This window comes from Oryx dammah, unplaced genomic scaffold (assembly GCF_014754425.2).
Source record: "Oryx dammah isolate SB20612 unplaced genomic scaffold, SCBI_Odam_1.1 HiC_scaffold_19, whole genome shotgun sequence".
Taxonomy (NCBI): Eukaryota; Metazoa; Chordata; class Mammalia; order Artiodactyla; family Bovidae; genus Oryx; species Oryx dammah.
The window spans coordinates 37,397,831-37,421,052 of NW_024070203.1; the positions used below are offsets into that span (position 1 = coordinate 37,397,831).

Consider the following 23,222-nt stretch of genomic DNA (forward strand, 5'->3'; position numbering starts at 1 on the left):
TCAAATGTGTTCATTTTTATGGCTGAGTAATATTCCATTGTGTATATGTACCACAACTTCTTTATCCATTCATCTGTTGATAGACATCTAGGTTGCTTCCATGTTCTAGCTATTATAAATAGTGCTGCAATGAACAATGGGATATATGTGTCTTTTTCAATTTTAATTTCCTCAGGGTATATGCCTAGGAGTGGGATTGCTGGATCATATGGTGGTTTTATTCCTAGTTTTTTAAGGAGCCTCCATACCATCTTCCATAGTGGCTGTGTCAATTTACATTCCCACCAACAGTGCAAGAGTGTTTCCTTTTCTCCACACCCTTTCCAGCATTTATTGTTTGTAGAATTTTTGATGAAGGCCATTCTGACAGATGTGAGTTGATATCTCATTGTAGTTTTGATTTGCATTGCTCTAATAATGAGCAATGTTGAGCATCTTTTCAAAAAATATGGAACGCTTCACAAATTTGCGTGTCATCCTTGCCCAGGGGCCATGCTAATCTTCTCTGTATTGTTCCAATTTTAGTATATGTGTTGCGGAAGCAAGCACAAGTTTGTTACAGTTTTCATAGTAACTGTTTTTGTTACTGATGTTTTATAGTTAAGTATAAAGGGAAAAGCAATGATGGTGTTGCCACGGTTTCAGAAACATAGTGGAGCCATCCCAGAACTTTGTCTCTCTTCTCTCTTCCCCAGGATTTAGGCTTTGGAACTTTACTAATTATTAAAGTCATAATTATCCCCCTCTTTTCCCCTTTCTTGTCTTTCTTCTTCCATTCCTGGAGTGACATTTTGGGTGGTCAGATCTGAGAGCTCTATCTTGGGTTATATGAGAGTTGATGAGAATGGTCAAATGGACCACGAGTAAAGACCAGGGGTAAAGAGATGCTGTAAGTGTCATACTTGAAAGGTCAAGGATGGCAGGTGCGTCCATGAAGGTTGCTGTGACTTAACAGCAGACAGGGATCAGACACAGGTCAACAAAGCTATGGGTACCTTGATCCATTCAAAAACGATTCCCTTAAGTCTTCTCCCCACAGTTGGTGCTTTTGAATTCTTAGGGGAACTAACATCTGGCACTCAATAAATGTCTGTCAATGGTGATAATATAACGATTCATTGGGGTGGGCTGGGAAGAGAGCTTTTATTGGTGCAGAATCAGTTTTCTCTCTGACCATCTTACATTTCTTATTGTCCTGTAGCCCCTGCAGTTTTTCTAGGTCCCAGGATTCCCGAGGGCTTCCCAGGCAGCACAGGTGGTTAAGAATCTGCCGGCCAACGAAGGAGATGCAAGAAACCCGAGTTCCACCCCTGAGTTGGGAAAATCCCCTGCAGAAGGATGTGGCAATCCACTCCAGTATTCTTGCCTGGGAAATTCCATGAACAAAGGAGCCTGGCAGGCTACAGTCCATGGGGTCACAAACAGTCAGACGTGACTGAACACACACATAGGGTTCCTGCTCATGGTTTGGGTGGCCCTGTGCTCTAAACCTCCTCCTGGTGTCATGACCCAGGGACTCTGCTGTCCTTTGCTTCCTCCTTCAAGCCGCCTCTCACACTTGGATTTGTGTGTTCTCCCATAGCCTGCTGGTGGGAAAGGACAGTCTCCTCAGCTCACTGCTTCCTTCCTGGTGCTGAAGATAGGCACCCCAGCCATGTGAGCTCTTAGGTTTTTGTTGCAATCACCATGGAGAAATTGTACATGATTACAAAAATAAAAATTATGAGTATGATACTAAAGTAATGGAACTCTATAAACTATTTGCCTGCTGGACTGCTCCTACCCTTGTATAAACATCTATATTGTATGCCCTATCTTCTTCAAAACAAGGCTTAATTTCAAGATTCAAAGAGATTAACATGTGCCCATTTCTCCTAATTTGTTTCTGATATGGGAAAGATTAGGGTGCTGCCTTTGTTTATTGTGGTCTTGACTTAGTTTTAATTACACTGGCCCAGTATTTTGCACGGAGAAGACAATGGCACCCCACTCCAGTACTCTTGCCTGACAAATCCCATGAACAGAGGAGCCTGGTAGGCTGCAGTCCTTGGGGTCGCTAAGAGTCAGACACGACTGAGAGACTTCACTTTCACTTTTCACTTTCATGCATTGGAGAAGGAAATGGCAACCCACTCCAGTGTTCTTGCCTGGAGAATCCAGGGATGGTGGAGCCTGATGGGCTGCCATCTATGGGGCTGCACAGAGTTGGACACGACTGAAGCAACTTAGCAGCAGCAGCAGCAGCAGCAGTATTTTGCAGCATGTTCCCTAATTTGAGGTTGTGTGATGTTTCCTTGTGATTAAAATCAAGGTATGCATTTTTAGCAGGAATAGCATATAAATGATATTGTCCTTTAGAAGGCAGGTCATATTACTATACCCCTACCAATTACTGGGCTTCCCAGGTGGCTCAGAGGTAAAGAATCTACTTGCTAATGCAGGAGATTCCGGTTCTATCCCTGAGTCAGGAAGTTTCCCTAGAGGAGGGCAGGACAACCACTCCAGTATTCTTGCCTGGAGAATCCCATGGACAGAGGAGCCTGGAGGCTATGGTCCATGGGGTCAGAAAATAGTCAGACATGACTTAGTGACTCAACACCACCGCCAGTTACTAGTGGTAATGTTCACTTTTGTCATTTATTTAAGATGATATCTGCCAGGTTACTCTGTAATTGACAAGTATCTTATACAGAGATACCTTGAAATCTCATCTCTCTAAATTTTCAATTTTGTGTTTTATTGTATGTATACTATATTAACAAAATGGTGAATGTATATAACTTATGAGCAACTTATCTATACACATAGTGCTCAAATGCTCAATTTTTTTTTAATCAATAGGGAATTCTGATGAAATTTGTTTCAGAAACCACTGTTCTATTTCCTTTCCTTCCTTAGGCTTAACAGGATATCTCCCCATTGTTTCTTACGAGAAAATTTTGATTGCTGACTCTTTCCTATTGTAATTTCCCCTTATCTACATTTTATACTCTTTTGGACCTACATGTATTTGAAACAGACTGCTTCATCTGTTTGCTAGGTTTTTTCAAATATTTTATTTGATCATTAATATTTTTGTTTTGCCACACCATGCAGCTTATGGGATCTTGTTCCCCAACCAGGGATTGAACCTGGGCTCTCAGCAATGAAAATGTGGAGTCCTAACCACTGGATCGTTAGGGGAGTCCTGTATTTGCTGCTGCTGCTGCTAAGTTGCTTCAGTCGTGTCCGACTCTTTGCAACCCCGTAGATGGCAGCCCACTAGGCTCCCCCATCCCTGGGATTCTCCAGGCAAGAACACTGGAGTGGGTTGCCATTTCCTGCTCCAATGAATGACAGTGAAAAGTGAAAGTGAAGTCTCTCAGTCGTGTCCGACTCTTAGCGACCCCATGGACTGCAGCCCACCAGCCTCCTCCATCCATGGGATTTGCCAGGCAAGAGTACTGGAGTGGGGTGCCATTGCCTTCTCCCCATATTTGCTAGTTTTATTAATAAAAGCACCTTCATTTATTATTGTGCCTCACTTCCCAGAGTATTTATCTAGATTTTAAGGTAGTCAAAGTTTACCTCTTAAATGTTACATAGGTCATATTCTATATATTTTTTATTAGGACTGTCCTCTGAATGTAGCATCTGTGTTTGATTTATTTCTCTACCTGCCATAATATGAACGTAATGCCATGCACATAAAAAGCTCTCAATTAGGCTTTGTTTATTGACTGAGTGAGCAGATAAACATCTGGTACAATGTTTGCACAGTGAGGAATCAGTTACTTTGGTTCAATGACAGTGGCAGACACTCTTGGATGGCTAACCAAGTCACCATTTCCAACTTTTTTCTAGCCAACTTCCAGTTAGTGTTGGGCATATGACATAGTTCTAGCTAATGAAAGAGAAGGGGAAGTCTGATATGCAGTTCTGAGAAAATTTTCTGTTTTTCTCCTGTAGCCACTGAATTTGTGCTTTCTTCCAGCTCTTTGCCTCAGATGTAGAGGTGATGGCTGGGCTGCAGCAGCCATTTTAATAACGTGAAGGATAGATAAGAGAAAAGCACTGCTATTGATCTTTACAGTTTAAACTGAAGAAGCAAAACCAAGAACTATTTACTTTTGAGCATCTTGCTATATAAGAAAACAAATACAAATTGGTGTAAACCATTATATCTGGACATCCATCTACCTGTTCAGATAAAATATAGATCAGAGAAGCAAATACTGTTCTTTGATTTATTCAAAAATGCTTCTCTGAGAAGTGGGTGTTTCATGACCATTTTTGAGTTGGAGAACTGACCTGGGATATTTGAATTAGAAGAAATTCCCATATGCAGTTTTGCTTCAGATGCTGTCTGGAGATGGGGATAAAATAAGCAATATAAGAGGAGCTTATTTCTGGGATCTGCTGGTGGAGGGGTTATGGGATGTCAGAGATGAGGACGGTGACCCATGCCAATGTAAAACTTGGACAGCTGGCCACAGGAAGGTCCAACTCATAACAGGACAGGGAAACATGGCAATTAGGTAAAGATAATGCGGCAGGCAGATCAGAAGCAGGGACATCTTAAGAAAGAAAGGGGAAACCTGCCAAAACCATTGGGGATGTTATGAAATTTGGGGCAGTGGGGTATAGTAAGAGCTCAGAGCCTACAAGTTCAGGAAGTTGGAATTAAAACCTTCTGGAATTCAAAACTCACACTGCTATGTACTAGCTGAACAAGCTGGTGAATTCATGTCCTTTCTGAAGCTCAGTCTCCTGTCTATCTAGTAAGAGATGTTTTATTACCTTTTTGTGAGGTATGTACCTCAAGAAAGAGATGCAATATTTACTCAAATAGGGAGCGCTGGATAGTTGTAAACAAATAACATTTATTGATAATAAACTGTAATCCAACCTGAGGGCGATTTTACATGGCATGGATTTTACATGGATGTGGAAGAGAATTCCTGAAGATACAATCTCCCTTTGAGGGCCAGCCAGAGAAAGGAATGGTTTTTAATACAAGGTGTACCTCAAGCCTCAGCATCTTTTGTAGTTTTGTGTGCTTGAGTCTCAACAAAGTTGAATTAAAACCTCTGGTTTTCTGCCCAGTTTCGGAGGCCATGGTAGGAAAATTCAGTTCCCATAATCTTAGCAGTTTAGACCTCCTGATGGTTTTTAAGCCAATAGAAGTTGATAAATGTTACCTTTTGGTCTTTTCACCTGTTTTAATTGAGGAAACTTCCTTAAAATGCTGGTTTTGGTTCCAGCACACTCACTAGTCAGGGTTACTACTCAAAGCCAAACTCATTCAGCCAACAGCACTAAAAATACTCTTGGTTTCTGCCAGTCAATTTTCTTGTATTTTCACAATTAGTTGTTCTGCCTGGAAACTGCCTGCCAAAATGCAAATATCGTCCAAGGGCTGATGGAAATTTGAGAATGTGCTAAGCTGTGTAAGGTTTAAGAGCAACATTATTCATTCAGTATTTGAAATATTTAAACAAATGTAAATCAAAAAAAAAAAAGAGATGAAATCTCATTATAAGAATGAATGGCTGCTTTCCACTCTTTCTACAATATAGGCTTGATCCCCATTTACATACCATTTGTAATATTAATATGATTGTAGTGAAATAAATCACATCCTTCACTTTTACATTTTTAATTACATTCTACTGCATTTGTTCTTTTGTTTATAGTTAACTAATAAAATATTTATTACATCTTACATATATGATAGTGGTTCTGTATTTTAATCAGATTTTACACCTAATCTTTTCTCCATCTTTTAGTATCTTTTTTATGACCCTATGCACCCCAGGATGTTGTTTTATGGAAACCTCATTATTTTTTAATGCATGGCTATTTATTAATGTATTGTGTATATAACACACTATGCATTTCTTTGAATTGATGAATACATTTACATCCACTTGAGAATAAAAATTCCCTGAAGAGCCAATCTCACATTTCTCTCGCTGTGCCAGAAGCCCAGATGATTATTTTTTTTCTTGTTTTGTTGAGGAATGAAGAGTAAAAAGAAGAGAAGAAAAAGGCAGAGAAAAAAAGAGAGAGACAACGAGTAGTTTTTTAAGTTCCATTTTCTGAGAAACCTTTCTCCTGAGGTCAAAAATTAATGCCTCGCTGCAAAATGGAATTTTCAGAGCATGCAAATTAATTTACCCTTTGCAAATTCTTATATTTGATATGCATTTTATGTGGAGCGCTTGGCCCACTGTTTCTTCAGTCCTTTTCCATGTGTTTTCTGAATTACCTCCTCCATTGCTCCACCATATTGCACTTAGAGGATTAGATATTAATTGCATGAAGAGTGAAGATCACAGTTAACTACAATAGCAGGTACCACTGAATGTAATCTTACGACTATAAAAAACAACAACAAAAGACTATCATCAAAAACCCTGCTACTAACCAGGAACTCAACTGCCCATAACTCAGGGAGTCTTTGTGAACCACAGAGTAAGCAAGACAGAAGCAATCTCTCTCTCTCAGGTTAATTCATCCACCTTTTTGCATTATATGAGAATTTTTCTGGGGGTTGCTGGGTGTAGGCCCTGACTATGTGTCTTGCTAAGCATCCTCCTCATGACCTTTAAAATCTTTTGAGGATACTACTCCAGGCTCTTTCTGTACTAGCACAGAACAGTGTTCAGGTTAACTGACCGGAGAGACCAGTGACCTTAGCAGATTGACTCTTTGTTCTGTGAGCAAGTCAGGTTTAGGTGGAAGACTGGCAGAAGGCTGGGGAGCATGACTGAGGTTTTTTTCCTCTTCCATTCTCTAGACAGAGTCATTTTGGATACTGTAGAGAAAATGTGATAGAAAAAAAAATGTTCTCATATTATTTTCTCTCCCTTCCTATCTTATATGGTTTTGTCTGACATCCTCAGTGGACTGCACACTCACAGTCCTGTTGGAGGTGTTTCCATGTCAACTCCCTATGTTCTAAATGCTTCTCAAGTTCTAAGGAATATATTTAATTTTCATATGGTATGAACAGGGTGCTGGGCAGGAAATATATTGTGACCTCCAATTTCAATAAGCAAATGTGTCAGTTGTCACTGTCTATTTGGGGACTAGGAATATAAAGCGCTTTCTAAGACAGAATGTACTAGATGGAATGGAGTCACAGAGAGACCCCCACATATATTCATCAAGCTTAATGTTTTCTAACCCAACTGATCTTTCAGGGCTGTTTTTCCACAAGGGTTGATGCAGGACCCTTTGGCAGTTAGGGGGAACTCTGGATACTTTCTTACTATCTGTGGGCAATATTCCCCAGGGCATTCAAGTTTCAGAGGCTTCCCAGGTATTGTGCTGATGTGCCTCTGGCTTAGGGATGCTCAGAGATCTACGTGGGTGAGACATGCCACCTCTGTGCTCTTCTCAGACCCAAGTCATGAGAGATAGTTATTTTTTTAATTTTATTGAGTGACTAACAAATGTTTCAAGATAAATACATAGAACTCTCCCAAAGAATCTAACTGTAGATCAAATGATATGGTTCATTTGCTGTTCAGAGTCACTTAAATTATTAGAATCTCAAGGTCCTCATGCTAAAGTAGGACTGGTAATAATAAAAGCTCCCCCAATGCTAGCTCTCAGTATGACTAAACATTTTCTGCTCTTATGTCTTTGCTTTTTCCTCCATTTGCCCTCTCCCTTGCCTTTCAATATGCTCTGCTGCTGCTGCTGCTAAGTTGCTTCAGTCCTGTCTGACGCTGTGAGACCCCATAGATGGCAGCCCACCAGTCTCCCCATCCCTGTGATTCTCCAGGCAAGAACACTGGAGTGGGTTGACATTTACTTCTCCAATGCATGAAAGTGAAAAGTGAAAGTGAAGTCGCTCAGTCACATCCGACTCTTAGCGACCCCATGGACTGCAGCCCACCAGGCTCCCCTGTCCCTGAGATTCTCCAGGCAAGAGTACTGGAGTGGGTTGCCATTGACTTCTCCTCAATATGTTCTCAGTTCAGTTCAGTTCAGTTGCTCAGTCATGTCTGACTCTTTGCAACCCCATGAATCACAGCACGCCAGACCTCCCTGTCCATCACCAACTCCCGGAGTTCACTTAAACTCAATGTCCATTGAGTTGGTGATGCCATCCAGCCATCTCATCCTCTGTCGTCCCCTTCTCCTCCTGCCCCCAATCCCTCCCAGCATCAGAGACTTTTCCAATGAGTCAACTCTTTGCATGAGGTGGCCAAAGTACTGGAGTTTCAGCTTCAGCTTCATTCCCTCCAAAGAAATCCCAGGGCTGATCTCCTTCAGAATGGACTGGTTGGATCTCCTTGCAGTCCAAGGGACTCTCAAGAGTCTTCTCCAACACCACAGTTCAAAAGCATCAATTCTTCGGCACTCAGCTTTCTTCACAGTCCAACTCTCACATCCATACATGACCACTGGAAAAACCATAGCCTTGACTAGATGGACCTTTGTTGGCAAAGTAATGTCTCTGCTTTTCAATATGCTATCACCGGTCATAACTTTCCTTCCAAGGAGAAAGCATCTTTTAACTTCATGGCTGCAATCACCATCTGCAGTGATTTTGGAGCCCAAAAAATAAAGTCTGACACTGTTTCCACTGTTTCCCCATCTATTTCCCATGAAGTGATGGGACCGGATGCCATGATCTTCGTTTTCTGAATGTTGAGCTTTAAGCCAACTTTTTCACTCTCCACATTCACTTTCATCAAGAGGCTTTTTAGTTCTAGTTTCCCACAAAAATAATGTTTTGACAGCTTCTACCATTTCCAATCTTTCAAATTGGAGATGAGTCTAAGCTTTTGTTCTCACCTACTCTTCACCTCTGGTTACTTCACTGGACCAGAGCTCCAAGTACTAGTTTCCAGAGCAAATTAAGTCTCCAAGGAATGTTAACTTCCTCCCTATATTTTTTTCCCTTGTCTTCTATGCTCCTTCTATGAGCTTTTGAACTTTGGTGTTGGAGAAGACTCTTGAGAGTCTCTTGGACAGCAAGGAGATCCAACCAGTTCATCCTAAAGGAGATCAGTCCTGGGTGTTCATTGGAAGGACTGATGTTGAAGCTGAAGCTCCAATACTTTGGCCACCTGATGTGAGGAGCTTACTCATTTGTAAAGACCCTGATGCTGGGAAAGACTGATGGTAGGAGGAGAAGGGGACAACAGAGGATGAGATGGTTGGATGGCATCACTGACTTAATGGACATGAGTTTGGGTGAACTCTGACAGTTGGTGATGGACAGGGAGGCCTAGTGTGCTGCGGTTCATGGCGGAGCAAAGAGTCAGACATGAGTGAGTGACTGAACTGAACTGAGAGTTGATTCATGTTGTACAGCAGAAATTAACACAGCACTGTAAAGCAATTATATCCCAATAGAAAAAGATAGCATTTTCTCACTGGTTTCTTTTATTTTTCACTGTTACTATGGAAATATACTTCAAAGCTTTTTTATGTCTCATAGATCATCAATTACTTACAAGGTTGCCTGAATCACATGCTTAAATACAAGTTATACATTGTATACTTCCTCCTCTAGAACTTACTATGCCTCTTCCTGCTTTTAAACTGAAGTCTTACATGTCTCCTCCTGAACAAGTGCTCCCCTGTTTCTCAAGATACAACTCCTCCCTCCTCTCCAGACTCTCGATCCACAGACATGAACTTGCAGTGACCTTCCAGCCATCACAAGATGTGATTCAACACCTGTGGGCAGGCTTAGACTGTTCTCTCACCCCTCATTTCCATTCCCTCTTCCACATGCTTTTGGGATTTCTCTTGGCCTATGTGCTGTGATAGCATGTTTGTAGACTTCTGTTATTTCATGCTTATTTGGTATGTCTGTTTTCTGGTCAACCTCATGCTACCGGTGTCCACTACTGGAGTGTAATGGCCATGAAGGTATGGACCAGCCCTCTTTAGTTTGGCTTTGTTGTCACTGATACAAAATATAATGGCCATTCAAGTCTGTTGAATTATTAATAAACCCAGAAACACCTGCTTCAGACTTTGTAATGAAATGTATTTTGGTATGAGCGTATTCTTAATAGAGACATTTGGACTGCTTTTCAGTGCCTCTGAACAGGTGGAACAGATAACAGTTCAGTCAAGTGTGTTGTTTGACATTGTGTAAATTCACACTATCTTCAATTCAGTAAATGAATTTTGTGTTTAGAAATTGTCTAGAACCTGACTGATACTCACATAGCTACCACAAATGAAGAGAAAATCATATTTTTATTGGTGAAGAGAGCAATGGCACAGATCTCATATAAGGAATCCAATTCTACAGTGAAATGTGACAACACAAGCAACTTGTTTAAAGGCTCCCGCACCGTTCAGCCAATCCCATTGTTCTTTGTTCCCAGGTGGACCATCAACAATGGTTTACAGATGGATTTTATTAAAATTTTATAAGCAAAAGTCTTTACCATTATAGAGATGGCTGTTTCAGGAGGAAAGTTTTACCCGATGATAATACGTTTTCCTCTCAGTTTTCAAAATATGTAAGAGTAAAGCTCTATATAAAACTATCACAGACTAAAAGTAAATAATCAAGTATATTTTAATCAGTTCAATTCAGTTCAGTGGCTCAGTCATGTATGACTCTCTGTGGCCCCATGGACTACAGGACACAAGGCTTCCATGTCCATCACAGACTTCTGAAGCTTGCTCAAACTCATGTCCATTGCATCGGTGATGCCATCCAACCATCTCATCCTCTGTCATCCCCTTCTCCTCCTGCCCTCAGTCTTTCCTAGAAAAGATTAGGTCAGCTCTTCACATCAGGTGGCTAAAGTATTGGAGTTTCAGCTTCAGCATCAGTCCTTCCAATGAATATTCAGGTCTGATTTCCTTTAGGAAGAACTGGTTTGATAGCCTTGCAGTCTAAGGGACTCTCAAAAGTCTTCCCCAGCACCACAGTTCAAAAGCATTAATTCTTCAGCACTCAGCTTTCTTTATGGTCCAACTCATACCCATACACGACTCCTGGAAAAACCATAGGTTTGATTAGACGGAACTTTGTTAGAAGGTTTGATCCATCTCTTCTCTGAGAGATGCAAAATTAAATCTTCCTTTGTATTTTTAGATATTCACAATTTATTATTCTGCTTGACACTTTAATTTTACCCATTATTCTTGGATTTAAGAAGATACTGAAGGCTGGAATTGTTGGAGGCATACTTTGTTCTTCTCCTTGTACTTTTTAGGTGTGTTTTGGCAAAGCCTGTGTTAAATCAATGGAAGAAGTTCCAGAATCTTTGATATCCTTCCCTTCTATTTGCCACCTCATCCATTTGTCAAAATTCAAGGATGCAGAACACCAAACTTTATAAACAAGATTATGTACAGAACATGTAATTAAAATGTTAAAGAGATAGCTTAATAATACCATATATAAAGTTTATTTACTATATAAAGTTTAAAATAATGTGTAAATGTATATCATATATTCATAAGTATATTATATTTATGTATCTATTAATTTCACAAAAATGATAGTTCTCTGTGTGTAATAATAGAAGCAGGCTAAAAAAATTTTTGAATTTTCTTTTATTGAGATAGTTTTATTTTATGGAAAGGTGTTTGAGTTTATAAAAACACCAACTATCAAGATGGGTTTCCATTTTTAATGCAGCTTACTTAATATTGCATATCCAATATATCAAGATAATTGCATATTCTCTGACTTATTTACTGTTTCTCCATATTTGTAAATCTCATATAATGAAAATAACATATTGCATTCCACATTTCATCTCTTTATTTAAGAACTATCAGAAAAACATGAAAGATCTTGTCAGAAACATTTTTTTTTTTTTTGGACTTGGCAACTATTTGAAAGCCAGGAAGGGAAGAAAGAGTCAAAGATGACTAGAACTCAGTTGTCTGGAAGAAAAAGGTGCCAATAGTAGAGATCACAAAGTTGGGAAGAATAACTTACCTGGAGTAAAATATGAGTTAAATTTTGCACCTGTACTTTGAGGTTCAAATGAGATATCTAGGTGGAAGGGTCTAGAAGTCAGTTGGGAATGAAATGAAATAAAGTTAAATAGAAATAAATAATTGTGGCTCCCTTGTATAGAATGGTAACTTTGAAGAGTTTAGAGGATGAAAAAAGGCTGAAGTTAGAATTTTCTAGAATCTGAAATACTCCTTCCCTCTATTTTCTAATTTATTATTTAAATTCAGTTATAGTATATAATTCAGCTAGAAAATAATTACTGTAGATGGCTATTTAAAATACAGTAATCTTAAAAAGCTACAATTTAAAAAAAAGCTACAATTTTCTACATCAAGGATACTATATAGCATGAGGGTAATGCATAAAATGATCTATCAGTCATCAATTACATAGATATTAAAAGAAATAGGCATTATAAGTGATTGCTTTGGAAATTTTTCCTACAGTTTGACTCTCAAACGTATGTACCCTAGCCAATTTATTCCTTCCTTTCAGACTGTGCTTTTAATCAATGTTTATAGCAAGTAGACCATTAGAGATTAGTTTGAAATGGGAGATTAAATTCTGAAATTTGTCTCAATAAACAGATGAAGGTTTAATAATTTCATTGACTTTTAACACTGATTTAATGAGAAGATTTTGGGGGATTAAATGTTTAGACAAACAGGCAAAAAAAAGAGCCTGAGATGTATGCTTCTAGGCAAATAAATGAAATATTTACATCTGTTTTGCAAGGCTCTTCATAATGACTTCTTTTCTGGTTTTGAACCATGTTTTATTTATAGAAGAAATTTCAGTATTATAACATAAAAAATAATTGAGCCTCTGTGATATTAAAGTGAGTCCTATTCAGGTCATGAATGGAGCAAATAAGAGACTGCTATCATTCTGATTGTTCTAGATTTGTAAAGCAAAGGACATTTTAGATGGTTCTGGGAAATATAGTTTCTCACTGGATTTGAATGTGAAGAAATGAAGCATAAAGTAGTTGTGTGAAATCATGCCTTTGAAGGGAGCTCTTGTAAATGAAGCTATCATGGATGGGAATTGGGACTTGGTAAAAATATCTGTGGAGTTCCCTGGTGACTCAGTGGTAAAGAATCCGCCTCCCAGTGAAGGGGACGAGGGTGTGATCCCTGGATTGGGAAGATCCCCTGGAGAAGGGAATGGCTACACACTCCAGTATTCTTGCCTGGGAAATCCTGTGGACAGATGAGCCTGGGGGGCTATAGTTCATGGGGCTGCAAAGAATTGGACACGACTGAGTGAATGTGCCGGGAGAAATATCAATAACCTCAGATATGCAGATAACACCACCCTTATGGCAGAAAGTGAAGAGGAACTAAAAAGCCTTTTGATGAAAGTGAAAGAGAGCGACAAAGTTGGCTTAAAGCTCAACTTTCAGAAAACGAAGATCATGGCATCTGGTCCCATCACTTCATGGCAAATAGATGGGGAAACAGTGGAAACAGTGGCAGACTTTATTTTTTGGGGCTCCAGAATCACTGCAGATGGTGACTGCAGCCATGAAATTAAAAAATGCTTACACCTTGGAAGAAAAGTTATGACCAACCTACATAGTATATTCAAAAGCAGAGACATTACTTTGACGACTAAGGTCTGTCTAGTCAAGGCTATGGTTTTTCCTGTGGTCATGTATGGATGTGAGAGTTGGACTGTGAAGAAGGCTGAGCGCCAAAGAATTGATGCTTTTGAACTGTGGTGTTGGAGAAGACTCTTGAGAGTCCCTTGGACTGCAAGGACATCCAACCAGTCCATTCTGAAGGAGATCAACCCTGGAATTTCTTTGGAAGGAATGATGCTGAAGCTGAAACTCCAGTACTTTGGCCACCTCATGCGAAGAGTTGACTCATTGGGAAAGACCCTGATGCTGGGAGGGATTGGGGGCAGGAGGAGAAAGGGACGACCAAGGATGAGATGGCTGGATGGCATCACTGACTCGATGGACACGAGTCTGAGTGAACTCCGGGAGTTGGTGATGGACAGGGAGGCCTGGCGTGCTGCGATTCATGGGGTCACAAAGAGTCGGACACGACTGAGCGACTGAACTGAACTGAACTGAGTGACTAAACAACAACAGTATTTGTGCCTAGGGTCATGTTACCCTGAAGCCGAGTGTATCTTTGATATTTTTTAGTTGTGGTACCTAGTTCACTTTTTTTTAAAAATCCTAAAATCAATTTTGGAGAGGAGTTTCTGTCACTGTAAGCATTCTAAATGATAGAACTCATTGTTGATGACTTTTTTTCCCTAAGAACTTCCTGAAACAAAACCAAGGAGAAAAGTCACATCTTAGAGTATAGTTCCTGGTTTAAGCAATGACCATGTCTTACTAGTTTTCAGGAAGTCCTCTGAGTCAGTCTGGTTCCTCCACCACCCCAAGCTAGGTAAGGCACTTTTGGACTCTGTGGGTGAAGGCGAGGGTGGGATGATTTGAGAGAATGGCATTGAAACTTGTATAATATCATATATGAAACAAATCGCCAGTCCAGGTTCAATGCATGATACTGGATGCTTGGGGCTGGTGCACTGGTACGGGGAAGGAGGAGGGAGGGGGATTCAGGATGGGGAACTCATGTACACCTGTGGCGGATTCATGTTGATGTATGGCAAGACCAATACAATATTGTAAAATAATTAACCTCCAAAAAATAAAATAAAATAAAAAGTTTTATGTCCTTTGCAGCCTTCACTTTAACGTTTTTCTTGGGGACTGCTTGGCAATAACTGAAACCTTGTTGCCTGGTGTATTCTGAGAAGGACCACAAGACTGGCAGACGCTGCAAGGTCCAGTGACTGGGCATTTTTGTGACAGAGGTTGGGACATCTCCTGACCACAAATATGCATGGCTGAACCATGGTGAGTTCTCAGAAATGAGACACACTGTGTTCCCTCTGTCTTGTTTTCTCTTCCCCCCCTTTTTTCAAGGAGGAAGAGTTAAATACAGACTCTGTGTAAAAATCTACATTCTTTGCATTCATTTTAAGGCAGGAGCAAGCGTACCTCTCTGCAGCTCAGTGTTCTACAAGCCCTCCATGAATGTGACTGCAACCTCCAAGACTCCATCGTAATTTCTGTCCAAGAAGACCTGATAAAGACTCTTCCTTGCACTTCAACCTATATTAGGATGCCTAAAGCTGATCATATGAAGTCGTATTTGTGGTCTTGACTTACATGGATGGGGCGACTGAAACTCAGAGAACTTGGTGATAGGTCTCTGAGTAGCACGTCCAGGCACCGCCACCTTTCACCAGAGTGGCTTTAAGCACTAAGGTATCCGGCCCATGAAAGCACTGCCTCCTGCCTCTAGATCCGAGGACTCAACTGCCTTCTCAGGAAGGGAGCATCAGAGGAAAGGATTGCCCGCCCTGCAGATGCAGTCCCCTACACTTCCTCTCTTCCTCTGACTCTGTCCTTCTCACATCACCCCCAGAGCAAGAGCAAGAAAGCACAGAAATGCTTGCATGGGTACACACACACACACGCACACGCACGCATGGCCTCTCATAACACCGCTCTCTTTGGAATAGTCCTGTTTGTATTTTGTCTTTTTTAAAATTGAAGCATAGTTGATTTACAATATTGTGTAGTTTCAAGAATACATCAAAGTTACATATTATATAATTAATATTATGATTATGGGATTGCCAAGTGATGCTAGTGGTAAAGAACCTGCCTGCCAACACAGGAGACAAGAAAAGAGGGTTCAATCCCTGGGTTGGGAAGATCCCCTGGAGGAGAGCACAGCAACCCACTTCAGTATTCTTGCCTGGAGAATCCATGGACAGAGGAGCCTGGCGGGCTATAGTCCATAGGGTCTCAAAGACTCAGACATGACTGAAGTGACTGAGCATGCATACATATATTATTATATATAGTAATATATGTATTTATATATTTTTAATGTTTCTTCATATATATATATTTCTATAAAATACGTAATATTTTTTCAGATTCTTTTCCATTATAAGTTATTAGAAGATATTGAACACAGTAGAATTTGCCAAGAACCCTGTCTGCAACCAGTACAAAGATTATTAAAATTTTTTGTCCAGGAAAATGCACAAATTCTCATGCAAAGCTCTTTGTTTCTTCCTTTAGATGTGAAGAAAATGGAAGACAGTAATTGGCTGCTTAAACATATTAGAGTCTGTTATTAGTTAATAAAATATGTCTATGTTTACTGTTTTTTTTAATGTGTTGTGCCATACTAAATATTTTGCAGTAATTCCAAGCTGCCAAGAAAAAAAAAGTCTCAAAGGATATTTTTAGTGTGATTTTTAAGCTCTGTGAAATCAGCTCTTTTTTGGACTTTAATTAGAACCATATGACGTCAAATCTTGCCCTCAAGCTGAATGCTGATCTACCTCCTGTAGTTGCTTCCTCTCTTCATGGCTGGTCAGGGGAGAGTGAATGAAATACTGGCCTCAGAGATCTTCTGGTTGCTCTGCACTGAATCGTGATCCCTTGCTGGTGGAAAAGTCTATCATAGCACTCTCTTCCCATCCTTCTGCTTGTTTTTAGAACAACTCCAAAACAGACATCTTTGCAGGAGATGCATCATTTAGCACAGGGAAATGTGAAGAGCATTCTTATCTCATTGGAAAAGACCCTGATGCTGGGAAAGATTGAAGGCAAGAGGAGAAGGGGGCGACAGAGATGAGATGGTTGGGTGGCATCACCAACTCAGTGGACATGAGCTTGAGCAAACTCTGGAGATAGTAAAGGACAGGGAAGCCTGACATGCTGCAGTTCATGGGGTCACAAAGAGTCAGACATGAGTTAGTGACTGAACAACAACAATTCTTATCTCAGAATCCCTATGGTTCTTGTTTTAGGAACTTATAAGGATTTTTAAAATTTTTATTTTTAAAAAATAATTTTAAAGACTAGTTCTCTGCAAAATAGTGAGTGTAATTAGAAAGGACACTTTTTTGGCTGTTTTGCATGAAGATATTTATATTTCTAGAGGGAGAAGTCAGATGCTGGTTAAAGGAGGTCAGAGAAGTGTTTACATCAAGACTGTGAGCTTCTTATAACTCAAACTTAACCTTATCTCTGTGTGATCAGACTGCTTGATCTTTAGTGTTTTTAGATTATAGCAGGACAGTAGTTATATTAACAATTTAATTGGAGTTAAAAGCATTTAAGAATACTGAAGGGGGATGTTTTCATGTCCTTATGCTGTGCTTAGTTGCTCAGTCATGTCCAACTCTTTGTGACCCTATGGACTGTAGCCCACCAGGCTTCTCTGTCCATGGGGATTCTCCAGGCAAGAATACTGAAGTGGGTTTCCATACCCTCCTCCAGGGGATCTTCAGAACCCAGGAATCGAACCCAGGTCTTCTGCATTGCAGGCCGATTCTTTACTGTCTGAGCCACGAGGGAAGCCCTTTCATGTCCTTAGTGGAGTGCTATTGTCACATGTGTCTGTTAGAGTAGACAGGCTAACACTAAAATGTGTCTGTTAGTTATTCATAGGTTTTTTTTTTTTCTGCAGTAAGTTTGCCTTACCAAGCTTGATTTAGAGAAAATATTTTCTCCCTAAGAACATACAACCTAGAAGTTGTGAGAAACACACACTTGATTGCTTTGAAGAATTCTTTCAAAATCTCCACTTTAAAAAGTTAGAAAAGGAAAAAAAAGAACAATAATTTTACTCTTGGTTGTCATTCAAAAGCATCTAGCAGAAATAGATGTTCTACTTTTGAGGCTTAGAGAAGAAAAACCTTGATCCACATTTTCCTTCTCTCCTTTTTGAAAGAATTTATGGAGGGTGGAATCCACATCCACATCCTTTTCTTCCATCATTATCTCATAATTCACCAATTTATATATTTGTTTCAGGTTTTTTTTCAACCTCTAGTCCTGAATCCAACTTGGCATGTACTACAAGCTCTTCAAACAAGAGATTTCTCCCCAGACATGCTCCTCCCCTGTGGACCCTTAGCAACTTGTAGGTATCACCATCTACCCAGTTGGGCAAAACATGCTTCTGTGAGTTATTCTCTTCTGAACACTAAATGTCATCTTTTTGGAAGACTCCTGGTCTGGACTGTTCTGTCATTCATTAAAGCAACAGTCTACATATAGTTTTGAACTCAATACTGATGAGTTCTGAAAATTTTAACCCATATTTACAAGGCTAACTGTGGCCAACAAAGAGAAGACATGAGATGTGAGAGAACAAGAATGGAAGTAAACCTCCTTCTCGGAGACACTTTGACCTGTGCGTAGGTGTCCAGCGCTGATAATCGAGCCAGTGCTTTTGCTCCTGAGATGTGTCTGAGCAAGGTATTAGGAGGATGGCACCCCTGTCACTCACACATGGCCATTCCCTGAGTCCTCTTCTTTGGGAGAGAGAAACTGGAAGTCCAAGGCTCACTATTCCAAAGGATTTCAGAGGGAGCAGTCTTCCGTCAGATGGGAAATGTGGGGCTTTTGCTGTATTTAGAAAAGAGTGAATATGAGCCTTTCACCCATCCCCAATTTCATATGCTGCTGCTAATTTATTACAGCAATGGTTCCTGGGCAAAATAATTCAAACAAAGCAGCTCAATTTCCAGTTTGCTAACAAAGAATGTATATTAAAAGTGTGAATAAAATGTGATTTATAAGAAATCAATATTTTAAAATCCTTTGAAACCTAATTCCTGGGGCTTCTAAGATTTTAGAATTAATATATTAAGAAGTTATCAATTTCTCTGCTTTTAAGAAATTGTTAAATAGCCCCCAAATGAATAAATCTATATCTTCTTTTGAAATAACCTAGTTGCTTTTTCTTGGGATTCTGTAAGTCATTATTATTCTTAGTAGTAACTTCAATTTACAACAATTTTCTTTTTTATTGTCTCTTAAAATACACAATACAGAATAATGCCACATTTTAAACATTTGATGCACAAGCTCATAAAGACTCCTTTACCTCCACCTCCTATTCTGCCGCTAGCCCATCACCAGCAAGGTGAAGGCAGAGTGGGTAACAGTGAGGGTTCCCCCAGGTCCTCCAGCCATTACTGCCTTGCATTTAAGAAAACATAACCAGACTGCTGTTCGCCTTAGTCTTATTAGCCTTTTCTCTTCAAAGCATGCACTTGATTCTCTGTTTTGACTATCACAGTGTCCTGCATATGGAAGGACATTTTGATTCATGGCTGTGTATCTTAGGGGGAAATAGATAATGATGGTAGTTACCCATTCCATGTCAAGGCTACTTTTTAAAACATCTCTCCGTACTTTCTGTTCCTCCTTACTCCTCCTGCCAACATAGGTTAGAGCTCTATTTACTCTTTCCTAAATCCTTCTGACAACCTCTGACTAAACTGTTTCTCTTTCTCCAGTTTTCATTTCTCTCTGATTCATTATCACCTGCAACTAGCATAATCCTTTTTTTTCCCCATCCATTCTTTTACTAAGGGAAAAGGATTTCTTTAGTCTTTACCATTTGGCACTATTATTTTTTTAATAATAATTACAAGGTTAGAGTATATTTGATACAAATACTTAATCCTGATTACTAAATCATATTTATGACCAAAAACTTAATATCATTTAGATAATTGCATGATGTACTAAGCTATTAAGTTATTTAAATAATATGTGTTTTGTATACATACAATCATTTTCTCTCTTCTAAAAGATTTATGTATATGTGATGTATCTTCAGTCACTAAGTCGTGTCCAACTCTGTGGCCCTATAGACTGTAGCCCACCAGTATCCTCTGTCCATAGGATTTGCCAGGCAAGAATACTGGAGTGGCTTGCCATTTCCTCCTCCAATGTATATGTGATATCATCATGTATATTATTTTTTAAATAAATTTTTATTGGATTATAATTGCTTTGTGTGTGTATTTCGTGGCTCAGGAATGTCTGACTCTTTGTGACTCTATGGGTTGTAGCCCACCAGGCTCCTCCATCCATGGGATTTTCCCAGCAAGAATACTGGAGTGGGGTGCCATTTCCTTCTCCAGGGGAATCTTCCAGGCCCAGGAATTGAACCAGTGTCTCTTGTGCCTCCTGCATTGCAGCTAGATTTTTTACTTCTGAGCCACCGGGGAAGCCCATAATTGCTTTACAATGTTGTATTAGTTTCTGCAGTAGAACAAAAACGTGATTCTTTTAAAATGCAAATTCCATTTTGTTAACTCTGGTTTGTACTATTTTTCACTCATGTAGGACAAAGCCTCTCTCCTTAGCGGGATAAGCAGGCCTCATAAGAAAGAATCTTTCTGTGTCTCCGTTGCCCACATTCCTGCTGTCCCTTCACCTGTGTGCATCTCGGATGCCACACGAGCCATCTATCATTCTCTGAATGTACTCTGACCTGTCTTGTCTCCATGTCACTGACCTTGCTGCATTATATGCGTAGAGTGACTTGTTCTGTTTTGTCTTTCTTGCGAACGCCTTTGGACTCAATTCAAATACCATCTCAATGTGCCTGGCCTTCTTTCACAGAGTTAGAGACCTCCTCTGTGCTCTTGTAAACTCTTGCACATACCTCTACTCCATGTATTTCAATGACTCTCTTCTACAGGAACCATATTTCATTTATTTTCATGTCCCCAGCATCAATCAGAATACCTAAAAAATAGTAGAGATAAGCAAAATAAATATTTATTTAATGAATATGTGAATGAATGAATCAGCAGGAGTGAAGGTGAGGCAACTTAATTACCAGGAAATAGAAATTAAAAGGATAGAGAAATATACAAGGTATATGCAATTAATCAAGTATTTTTTAAAAATCAATTGAGCAAAAGACATAGTATTGGACAGGGCAAAATTTTTGTTCTGTTTCTGTAGTGTTATGGAAAAACCCTGAATGAATGTTTCAGCCAACCCAGTATTTGCAAAAGGTAACAAAATTCAACATTTCAGACTCAAAGCTATCAACCTGGCCCCACCCCAATTCATCTTCCCACCATAGCATCACCTCTAGCCCAGATCACACTTCATGGCCTTGTTCGAGGTCTATTTTTTGCCCCTGGACATCACTCTTAGTTTTCTCCCATCAGTAAGCTTCTGTTAGTCTCCTGGCCTCCTGTCTACTTTTTAGAGTCTCACGACTCCTGCCTTTCTGATTGACACCTCAGTTGCTGTGCTGATCTAGATTGAAGAGGGAAGGTGTTTATTTTGTGGCTCTTTTACTTCCATTGAGATCAAAGGGAATTGAGGTTCAGTTTGGATTTTGGATGCTACTGCATTTTTTTTATGGCAACCCACTCCAGTACTCTTGCCTGGCAAATCCCATGGACAGAGGAGCTTGGTGGGCTGCAGTCCATGAGGTCGCTAGGAGTCGGACACGACTGAGCGACTTCCCTTTCACTTTTCACTTTCATGAAAAGGAAAAGGCAACTCACTCCAGTGTTCTTGCCTGGAGAATCCCAGGGAGGGGGAAGCCTGGTGGGCTGTCGTCTATGGGGTCACACAGAGTCAGACACAACTGAAGTGACTTAGCAGCAGCAGCAGCATTTTTTTAAGTGCAAAAGTCGATTTGTGTTCCTTTATATATACAATAATGATGGTTGTTGCTTTTAGTTAGCAAAGTTAGATTTATAGACACTATTTTTTTTCCCCAGGGACTTGCTTAAACTTTTGTCAATTGATTCCAGATGAAGGGTAAAACTGGAAATGCCTCTATGACTTGAATTGTCAGGTTTCATGTCACTGTGGATAAATAAAATGAAATTTAATACAAGAGTCATTCAGCTACATCTTTCAATTAAGATATTCTATGAAAACAGTAAAGTCCAGAGAATATTCAGTTATAATTGCTAAACTTTAAAACAAATGATGCACAATTTACAGCAATATTTTTAAAGCATAAATATCTAGGTATCATCTGAATCTTTATTTTGAATATCAATAGTTCAAATCTACTGTTTATTCTAATTGTATTTAATCCTGTTTTTATGTTTAAGACTAAATGAAGAAAGTCACCCTGTAATCTACATTAATAATAAAACTTGTTACCATTTCTGGATTATTTACTATACATCTGTCTGGCATTTTGTTTATATGCTTTAATTTAAATCTCACAACCAGCTATGAGGTAGGCATCACTTTCTCTGCTTTGCTAATATGAACATGGGCTTCCTCAGTGGCTCAGCAGTAAAGAAACTGCCTGCCAGTGCAGGAGATGCAAGAGACATGGGTTTGATCCCTGGATCAGGAAGATCCCCTGGAGGAGGAAATGACAACTGCTCCAATGTTCTTGCCTGAAAAATCCAGTGGACAGAGGAGCCTGTTGGGCTACAGGCCATGGGTTCACTAAGAGAGGGACATGACTGAGAACCCATGCACAATAAGAGTATGGACCCTCAGAAGTGGAAGTGTCATTCCTAGAGGAAGCAGCTCTTGATTAGAGGGGCAGAGGCTTGAATTCAAATCTACATGACAAGTCTATGCAAAAGCCACCAGTCACTCCAGTCCACCACCTACATACTACATTACCTCCAAACCTAAGGTTGGAAGCATTTCAGGGAAAGTGATTGTAGTTCTGATGCTTTGAGACTTCACTACATCTCAGCATCCAACACTTTGGTGGGTCATTTCATGTCATTGCAGTCACTAAATGGGTAGGATTAATGAGAGTAAGTAGGTTTTGTCTTTTTTGAATGTTCCTTTTCTGGACTCATCATTCTGCTTCCCCTGTGACCAGCGGAGAGGAAGTTAAAGAGTATCTGAGGCTTATCTTAAGTGGTTGATCCTAGGCTTTGTTGGGTAGAAGAATGAGCACCATTCAGTTCCGTTCAGTTCAGTTCAATCACTCAGTTGTGTCCGACTCTTTGCGACCTCATGAATTGCAGCACACCAGGCCTCCCTGTCCATCACCCACTCCCAGAGTTCACTCAAGCTTACATCCATTGAGTCGGTGATGCCATCCAGCCATCTCATCCTCTGTCATCCCCTTCTCCTCCTGTCCCCAATCCCTCCCAGCATCAGAGACTTTTCCAGTGAGTCAACTCTTCACATGAGGTGGCCAAAGTACTGGAGTTTCAGCTTCAGCCTCAGTCCCTCTAAAGAAATCCCAGGGCTGATCTCCTTCAGAATGGACTGGTTGGATCTCCTTGCAGTCCAAGGGACTCTCAAGAGTCTTCTCCAACACCACAGTTCAAAAGCATCAATTCTTTGGCACTCAGCTTTCTTCACAGTCCAACTCTCACATCCATATATCACCACTGGAAAAACCATAACCTTGACTGGAGAGACCTTTGTTGGCAAAGTAATGTCTCTGATTTTGAATTTGTTATC

At 39.9% G+C, this 23,222-nt stretch overlaps 1 non-coding gene across 1 annotated transcript; it reads right to left on the bottom strand.

Moving 5' to 3' along the window:
- Positions 1-442: 442 nt before the first annotated feature.
- LOC120879143 lies at positions 443-549 on the bottom strand. The gene has a single exon (XR_005724711.1). It is a non-coding gene; the product is annotated as a U6 spliceosomal RNA (small nuclear RNA).
- Positions 550-23,222: the final 22,673 nt, after the last annotated feature.